Raw genomic sequence first — 8,046 nt, forward strand, 5'->3', positions numbered from 1 at the left:
TCTTCCTTGGAAACATATCTATTCAGATCCTTTGCCCATTTTTTAATTGAGTTATTTGGTTTTTTGCTACTGAGTTGTATGAGTTCCTTGCATATTTTGAATAGAAACGTCTTAGTGAATATATGGTTTGCAAATATCTTCTCCCATTCTATAGCTTACCTTTTCATGCCGATGGTTTCCTTTGCTGTGCAGTCGTTTTTTAGTTTGATGTAGTCCCACTTGTTTATTGTGCTTTTACTGCCTTTGCTTTTGGTGTCAGATCCAAAGAAACCATCACCAAGACTCTTCCCATTCTGTTTGCATGTGTCTCCCTGCCCTCTGGGAGCACCTCATTCCCCCACCCACCCCACTCCCTCTCTGAGACTCATGGGGAGAGGCTGACAGTCTTCTCTCTCGATGATGCCAAATCCTGGATTTTAGCTTGAAATAATTGTTCTCCTTTCCCAGTTCTAAATCCAAGCCTTCTCTGGATTATTTTGTGCGAGGCATGTTTCGTATAAACTCTTTGCAGCTGGGACTTTTAAAAACCCAATTTAAGTATTTAACCTTTTCACATAAATTGTTACCACCAATATGTTTAGCCTTATTTATGCCATTTTGTTTGTGTTTTCTGTGTAATGTTTTCTTGTTCTTTCTTATTTTGCTCCTTTTCAGCCTTGACTGAATTTGTCTGTTCCTTCTTCTTCTCTAATGATTTGTAAGGTATGCACCCTTTTCTACTAATTTATTAATAAGCACATACAAACTTCTTTTACCAGTGTTGAGAATTAACACCTGTCCCACTACCCTCTAAACAAAACAAGATGCTAAATCACCTTCACTTCCCCTCTTTCTTTATCACCTTTTATATTTTCTCTAAATCATCCAGAATTTAGCTCCAGGTTATTAGTTTTTATATTATGTGTCTCTTTCTTCTGAATAATGTCTTGACAATACATTTTGTCTACAACCATATTCTAAACAATTAATCGTTTTATTCATTTCTTGGTTTACCAGTTTTTTTAATCCTAAGTTTTCCAATTTTTTTTATCCTGTTTTTCTCTTTTGCCGATGCATTTCATTATTTCAGAGGAATCCGTCTCTAAGCCATTCTTTTAGAAAGTTTTGAGTGTGGTAACCTTTCTGAATCCCTGCATTTCTGCAATTGTAGTTCATTCTGCCCTCACAGAATAGGTTGGCTGGGCCTGGAATTCTGAGTTCAAAATCATTTTCCCTCAGAACTTTGAAGACATTATTCTACAATATCCCCCATTATAGATGAGAACTATGGTGAGGGATGATTCTTATTCTCATTGCTACAGATTCCTGTTTTTTCCTTAAGCTTCTTAAGCTTAAGCTTCCCTCTTCATCTTTGGACTTTAGAAATGTCACCTGTATGCTGTATGTGTCCAAGTGTAAGACTTACTCTCTCTCTCCTTGTCTTGGCATGTGGTGACTAATGTCTTTCTTCAACTCATGCAATTTTTCTTGTCTTCTTTCATTATTTCCTGTCTTCCATTCTTCCTCCCCTTTCTTTTTGAAATTTCTAACAGAAGGGTTTTAGTATTCCTAGATGTCTTCCATATTTATTAACTTATTAACTTTTCTCTCATACTTCTTATTTCTTTAACTCTTTCCATTGTCAGTTTGATGTTACAGCTGACTAATTTGCTTTTCAGTTATTGTTTAGTGTTCTATTCAGCCCACCTACCCAGGTGGGGGATTGGTTTGTCTGTGGATAAATCATGTATTTGATTTCCAACAACTCTAATTCTTCTTTTTGGATGTCATACCCTCTGGAATATATATTAGGGGAAGAGTTACTTTAAAGTCTTCTTCTAGGGACTTCCCTGGTGGCACAGTGGCTAAGAGTCTGCCTGCCAATGCAGCTGACACAGGTTCGAGCCCTGGTCCAGGAAGATCCCACATGCCGCAGAGCAACTAAGCCCATGCACCACAACTACTGAGCCCACGAGCCACAACTACTGAGCCTGAGTGCTGCAACTACTGAAGCCCACACACCTAAAGCCCATGCTCTGCAACAAGAGAAGCCATCTCAGTGAGAAGCCCACACACCGCAACAAAGAATAGCCCCCATCACCGCAACTAGAGAAAGCCCATGTGCAGCAATGAAGACCCAATGCAGCCAAAAAAAATAAATAAATAAAAAAGTCTTAAAAAAATAAAAGGCTTCTTCTACTGTCTGCAATAAAAATTTTTCTGTAGCGGTTAATTTTTCTGCTGATTTTTGATGCTTTTTGTGGTCATTTTATTCAAATGTTTGGTGAGTTCTGATATTGTTTACTCTCCTGACAGTGAAATCCATTTCTAATTACAGGAAACCTAGCTTCAGTCACTTTCCTTTACTGTCTTGTGTCCAAGCAAGCATTTCTCTAGGGTGTGCGTGTAGTTCATCTTCTACATTTGGGACACCCCTTCCTTCACGGTAGCTGTAAGTGACCTCGGGCACTGCCCTAATTCTCTGATCTGGTGCCCACTCTAGTTCTCCATGTGTCAGAATGACCACATCAGTGGGGACAGACTGCAGAAGCCACTGTGAGGGTGGAGAACCCCAGCAGCTGCTCCTCCGCCCTTCACTCATCTCCCCATATAGAATCTTAGGGTTATTGTGGGGTTTGCTAGAAAAAAATAATTTCTTTGGTGGTCCCAACTCTCCTGCATGGTACCACAAATTCCACTGCTCTGTTAGGTTTTTCCATAAATCTGATCTCATCTGTCCTACATATTTCAGCCATCCCCACCGATCCAGTCTATGAAGATACCTCAGCCAACTTTCCAGTACTCCTATGGATTCGTTTTCATTTCACATTTCTTCTGAAATATCAGTAGGATTTAGAAGATGAAAAAATAAGAAGAAGAAGAAGGAAACACATCAGCCAGTAATTTATACTAAATCCCAACCCCTATAGACATGTTCAATTGTCGATGGCAAATGGACACTGAAAAATCACCCAGAGTGGGATCACACCATGAGAAGAGTGAGGTCTATTTTAAGGACTGAATGATCTTGACTTTGCAGCCTGGTAGGTGCTGGACATGGGTGGGGACTAGAAAGATGATTCTGTTGGGAATAGAATTGTGAATTTATTGGCCAAAAAAAAGTGAGGCGTGTCTTGAAGGCAATGATCCACATGTGTTGTCAGACATGGCAGGAGGACCACATCCACTCTCGTGGGGCTCTTCACACTTGGCTGTTTCAGTCTCCTGGACCTTTGCTGAAGTCTCCAAACTGCCCTTCCTGCTTCCAGGCAGATCTCCATCCTGTTCACACCAACCAGCCCTTCTCCTTCATACCTATCTCTCCTTCCCTGTGCCCTTGACCCCTCCTCCTGGAAATGCTTCCTTTAATTACCCTCCTGTCTTGTGAGGCTTCCTTTCCTACAAAGTACCCAGATCTGCTCTATTCTTAGAACAAAGCACAGAACCATAGTGAACAGAAATGATAGAATTTTTTCAAATAGCCTGGACTGTTTTTTAGATTTATCCCATTTGTATCACCCTCAAAAGAAATTCTAAATTCAAAAAAAAAAGAAAAAAGAAAAGAAATCATATTCATATATTTTAGGTGTTTAAATAATATTTAATGTGGTCAATGTATTTGTTTTCAATAGATACCAAATTTTGTTGTATAGAATTGTATTTTTCTGTGCTATGTGCTCACATTATGGAACAATGGGGCCCCTCGTATGATCCACATAGTCATCACTTTTCTGCATATTTTGCTGAATTTTTAAAGGGAGGCAACATGGCAAAGCAGAAACCAGGGCACTAGGACTCTTGGGTTCTAGACCAGCCATTACCTAGCTGTGTGAACTGTGGGGTCTTCGGTGAGTCACTTGTCCTCTCTGGGTTTTAGTTTTCTGGTCAATAGCAAGAGGTTATGACTTTGAAGACCTCTCCTGCCCCCAAATTCTATACTTTAGAGATTAAATACTGGAACTTCCACAATTTTAAACCACACAACTTGTAATTGTAACTTTGTTCCTTTGGGAAAACATAATCTGCTTTATTGCTGCTTTAGGACAGGATTTGCTGGACTACACTGTGATGAAAATCAAGGATTCCCTGCCTTAAATCCCTGACGGGATTATGGACTCAAAGGGCAAATCACTGTTCTTCTTTTTATTGAGAACACTGTTGACTTAACTCATTACTTAACTTTGTTTAGCTCATTAGTTTGCTGGGTAAATGACAGTACTAATCTTGGAAAGATGCATTTAGAGTTGAATTCAGTTTTAAATTATGAAAAATGCCACGTGAAACACTTTCCACGCCAAGCCTCTTTCTGACCAGACACAAATACAGTAAAGGTCAAGCATTTCTATGTGTGCACGAAGCTTAAGCCTCGTCCCAGCTAGACTGGGAGGGGATAACGGTCTCAAGTGTGGGAAAGGATAAACATTTATATAGCACGATAACCCTAAGGAGTAACTACAAAACCTAACTTCAAAGCAAAGCAATTTTACATTCAAATGTTTAGCAAGACAAATCTGCGGGCAAAATGTTCCAGCTAACTCCAACCAGTGGATGTTGGAAGACCCATACAACTTTGCATCCCACATGTGAGCACGCAGGACACACATGCGGGCACACACACAGGTGTGGAACACACACATGTGGGCACACACAGGTGAGGGCACACAGAGAGCTGCCCTCAATTGTTCTCATCCTTCAGTTCCCTGCTCACACCCCCCTCCTCATGAAGTCCTCACAGAACACGCAGCCCACTCGGAGCCCCCGTCTCCGAGAGCCTGTGGTGTTTTCAGGCTGATATATATGTAGTTTAGAACATAATTGTTCTCTATTGCTTTGTTCTGTGAATTTTATTTCCTCAGCTATTCTGTAGCATATCCTCCATTACATCCCCAACAGCATCTAAGAGAGTTGAGTACGTGGCCAAGGCTTAAATCATATTTGTTCATTAATTAACCCAGTATCACAAAGTTTGGATTGGGTTATTTGTCTAAAATGAGGACAAATTTGTATTCTTGCTCAGTTCCACCCAATATTTCCAACTCTGTGTGTGCATGTGTAATTTTCAGTATGCCCCTTAAAGAACCATTTTCTTACATTAAAAGAATTCTAAAATACTATGATCACACTTAGAAGAATCAATAACTCCATATTCAAGCTTCCCCAACTATCTCAAGAATAGCCTAAATTAAGAGATAGCTTGTCTAAAGTAAGATTCAATCCATAGTGCTATGCCTCTTAAATCTATTTTAATTTCTTTCTTGTCACTAACTTGTTGAAAGGAGTAGATCAGTTTTCCCCAAGAATGTCTCATTTTTAGGATTTGTCTTGTTACTTGCTTCTGGTGTCGTTTAGCTTGTCCCCCTGTGTCCTGTATTTCCTGTAAATTGGAAGTTACAACTATAATCTAGTTCAATACTGTTGGCAGAATACATCGTCGATGATGGTGTGTAGTTTCTATTTACCATACAAGGGGACATGCTATCGGGCTGTCTGGTCATTAGCGTTAAGACTAATCCCTGGATTAAGGTGATCTGTCTACCTTAATCCACTGGTAATTTTACAAGTATAGCCTGTGGCCATAACACACAGCAAAGTTACAGAGACTCTTACCTGTGACCTTGGTCCTTTTAAAAATGGTCTCTAACTAGCTACATTAGAACACTGTAGTTTCCAAAGAGTAATATCTTTACGCTGGGATGGATTTTTTTGGTTGTGTCATAATTCTTCCTTGGAAGCACCTACTACTATTATGTATTAATGTGAATTTGTTTACTTAATAGCCATGGTGACTACCATTTATGTTTAACCTGACATACACTCCTTCTTTGTATTAAGACTTTCTGTTCAGTATGTCAATAAAATAGTAGTGAAAATAAAAGTAACGTTATTTCTCCGGTTCATAGACAATCTTAGTTTCAGGCAAACTAGCCGAGAGCAGCAGTATATCCGCTCGTGTGCGTTGTCACACCCCTCCGGGCAGGCAGAATAGCGGCGGTAGGGCAGAGCAGCCTGGCCTGCTGCAGGATTAGACGTGCCCCTGAACACTCAGGGGTGATCTCCGCCAGGCCAGAAGAGTGCAAGATCCACAGGGAGGTCAGAAGGAAGAGTACACATCGTGAAGATTGACTCAGGCGATCTTCCAAACAGCGCTGTGTGGAAAGCACTATCAACATCCATGTTTACAGATGCAGGTCCCCTCCACCTGCAGAACTCTATCCTCAGGGGAAAACACAGTGGGGGAGGAGCGTTACTGTTTCTCCAGGAGGCTGGGTGCTTCTGCACCAAGGACCCAGTGAGGGTGCGATGTGTGGGGTGTGTGGTAGGTGGGATACGTGTGGCGTGGGTGGGGGGCTTGGTGTGTGTGGTGTGTGTGTAATGTGTGTGTAATGTGTATGGTGTGTGCAGAGGGTGTGGAGTGCGTGCTGGGTGTGGTGTGTGGCTGCCTCAACCAGCCCACAGAGTGCGGGTCTTCACAGGCCTGCGCTCCAAACTGACCACCCGTGAGAGGCTCAGACGTTCCTTTACGAGTTATGGGTATCTTGTTTGGGACAATTCTACACTGACCTGCCCCTCACACTGCAGGAGGCTTACATCCCTAGCCCCAGACCCTAAGTGACAAAGCACCCCAGTCATTCATTGTGACAACCCAAAATACCCTTTTAGACGTTTCCAAACACCAGCTGGAAATTGTGTGTGTGTGTGTGTGTGTGTGTGTGTGTGTGTGTGTAAGGGGTACAATAGCAGCTCTGGCTGAAAACTGTTGCTGCTGCTAGAGTTCAGATGATAGTTCCCAAGTCAAAAGTGGGGATGGGCGAGGGGAGACGCCCCTGTTCTCATCCCGCTGTCCCCTCACTACACCCAAGAGGCACACCCTAGGCCTCGGGGGAGGTTGGGGTCAGTGGGACAGCCCGTGTAGACCTCTCTAGGCCCTCAGATGGAGCTCCGTGGTCCCGGGGTCCACCTCCTCCCCCTCCCACCCCAGCACTTCCCTGCCCCTGACTCTGCCCCTCCTGCCTGACCTTGCCGGACAGAAGGGATCAAGCCCAGGTTTGTTTAGACAAAAGCTGCCAACTCACAGCCCTGCAGGCAGGCTTTTTTGTTTAGCTGACACCGAGACTTTATTTTTGCTTCTTAATTTAGTTGCCACGTTTTAAAACTAGGAGATTCTGTATAAAAAGCTGGATTTTCAGTGTATCTTGAAAAATCAGAAGATCAAGCACCCAAGCCCACATTCAGCATGATGGCAAGGGCCCGGGGCCCAGTGGGGGGCAAATCAGCCTCTCTGCAGAGAGCAGACCCTGCATGATGGGCCCCTCTTTGGTCAATCTCTTCACGCTTCAGCATCTGCTAACGTCCAGCTTTTCTCCTCTGCCCCCGCTCTGCTGCCTCAGCCAAGGGAAGCAGGAACAGATGGGGCAGTGAGGGAGAAAAATGCTTCCACTCTGACCTGGGACTTATATTCCCAAGAATGTCTGCAATTCAACTCAGCAATGACTGATCTCGTTCTGAAGACTCACATATAGCCCACAAAAGTTATTTGTATCCCCTGCCCCCGCTAAAATAAACTTTGACACTAATAGTCCTGACTTTCCTAAACGAAGAGAGCATTTGCTGCTTCATCTCTCTAACCTGGTTTACATTTCGAAGCTTTTTTCTTTCTGATTACTGACAGTGAAAGGTGCTTTCTCTGGCCTTTGGGAGGACATGGGGATGGGAAGGGAGGAGATGGGCCAAATCAGTTGATCTTCTGTCTTTTTCGATTCCCTTCTCATGAGAGAGACTAAATTATCCAGGGGCAGGGAAGTGGTTTAAGAGTGAGGAGATGTGGGTTTCAGAGTTGAATTTATTAGCTACGTGATCACGGGCAAGCCACTCTGCCTCTTGAGATTAAAAAAAGAGTTGCGCTATATAATCTATGAGTTCCGTTCCATCTCTCAAAGTCACTGATTCTACAGACCTGATACACAAAGACATCTCCACGCTGTGATGCCCCTTTTATTCAAATGCTTATTTCTTTAAAATGTATGTTGCTAGTTTGTCACTGCCCCTGAGGATCACCAAGCAACTTCT

The 8,046-nt window shown here is 42.7% G+C and overlaps 1 long non-coding RNA gene across 1 annotated transcript in view; it reads left to right on the forward strand.

The window, feature by feature from the left end:
* The window catches only part of LOC309621327, a 270,404-nt gene that overhangs the window by 137,618 nt on the left and 124,740 nt on the right, over window positions 1–8,046 (forward strand). The window lies entirely within an intron of this gene.

The sequence above is a fragment of the Balaenoptera borealis genome (genome assembly GCF_965194805.1).
Source record: "Balaenoptera borealis genome assembly, contig: HAP1_SCAFFOLD_283, whole genome shotgun sequence".
NCBI lineage: Eukaryota > Metazoa > Chordata > Mammalia > Artiodactyla > Balaenopteridae > Balaenoptera > Balaenoptera borealis.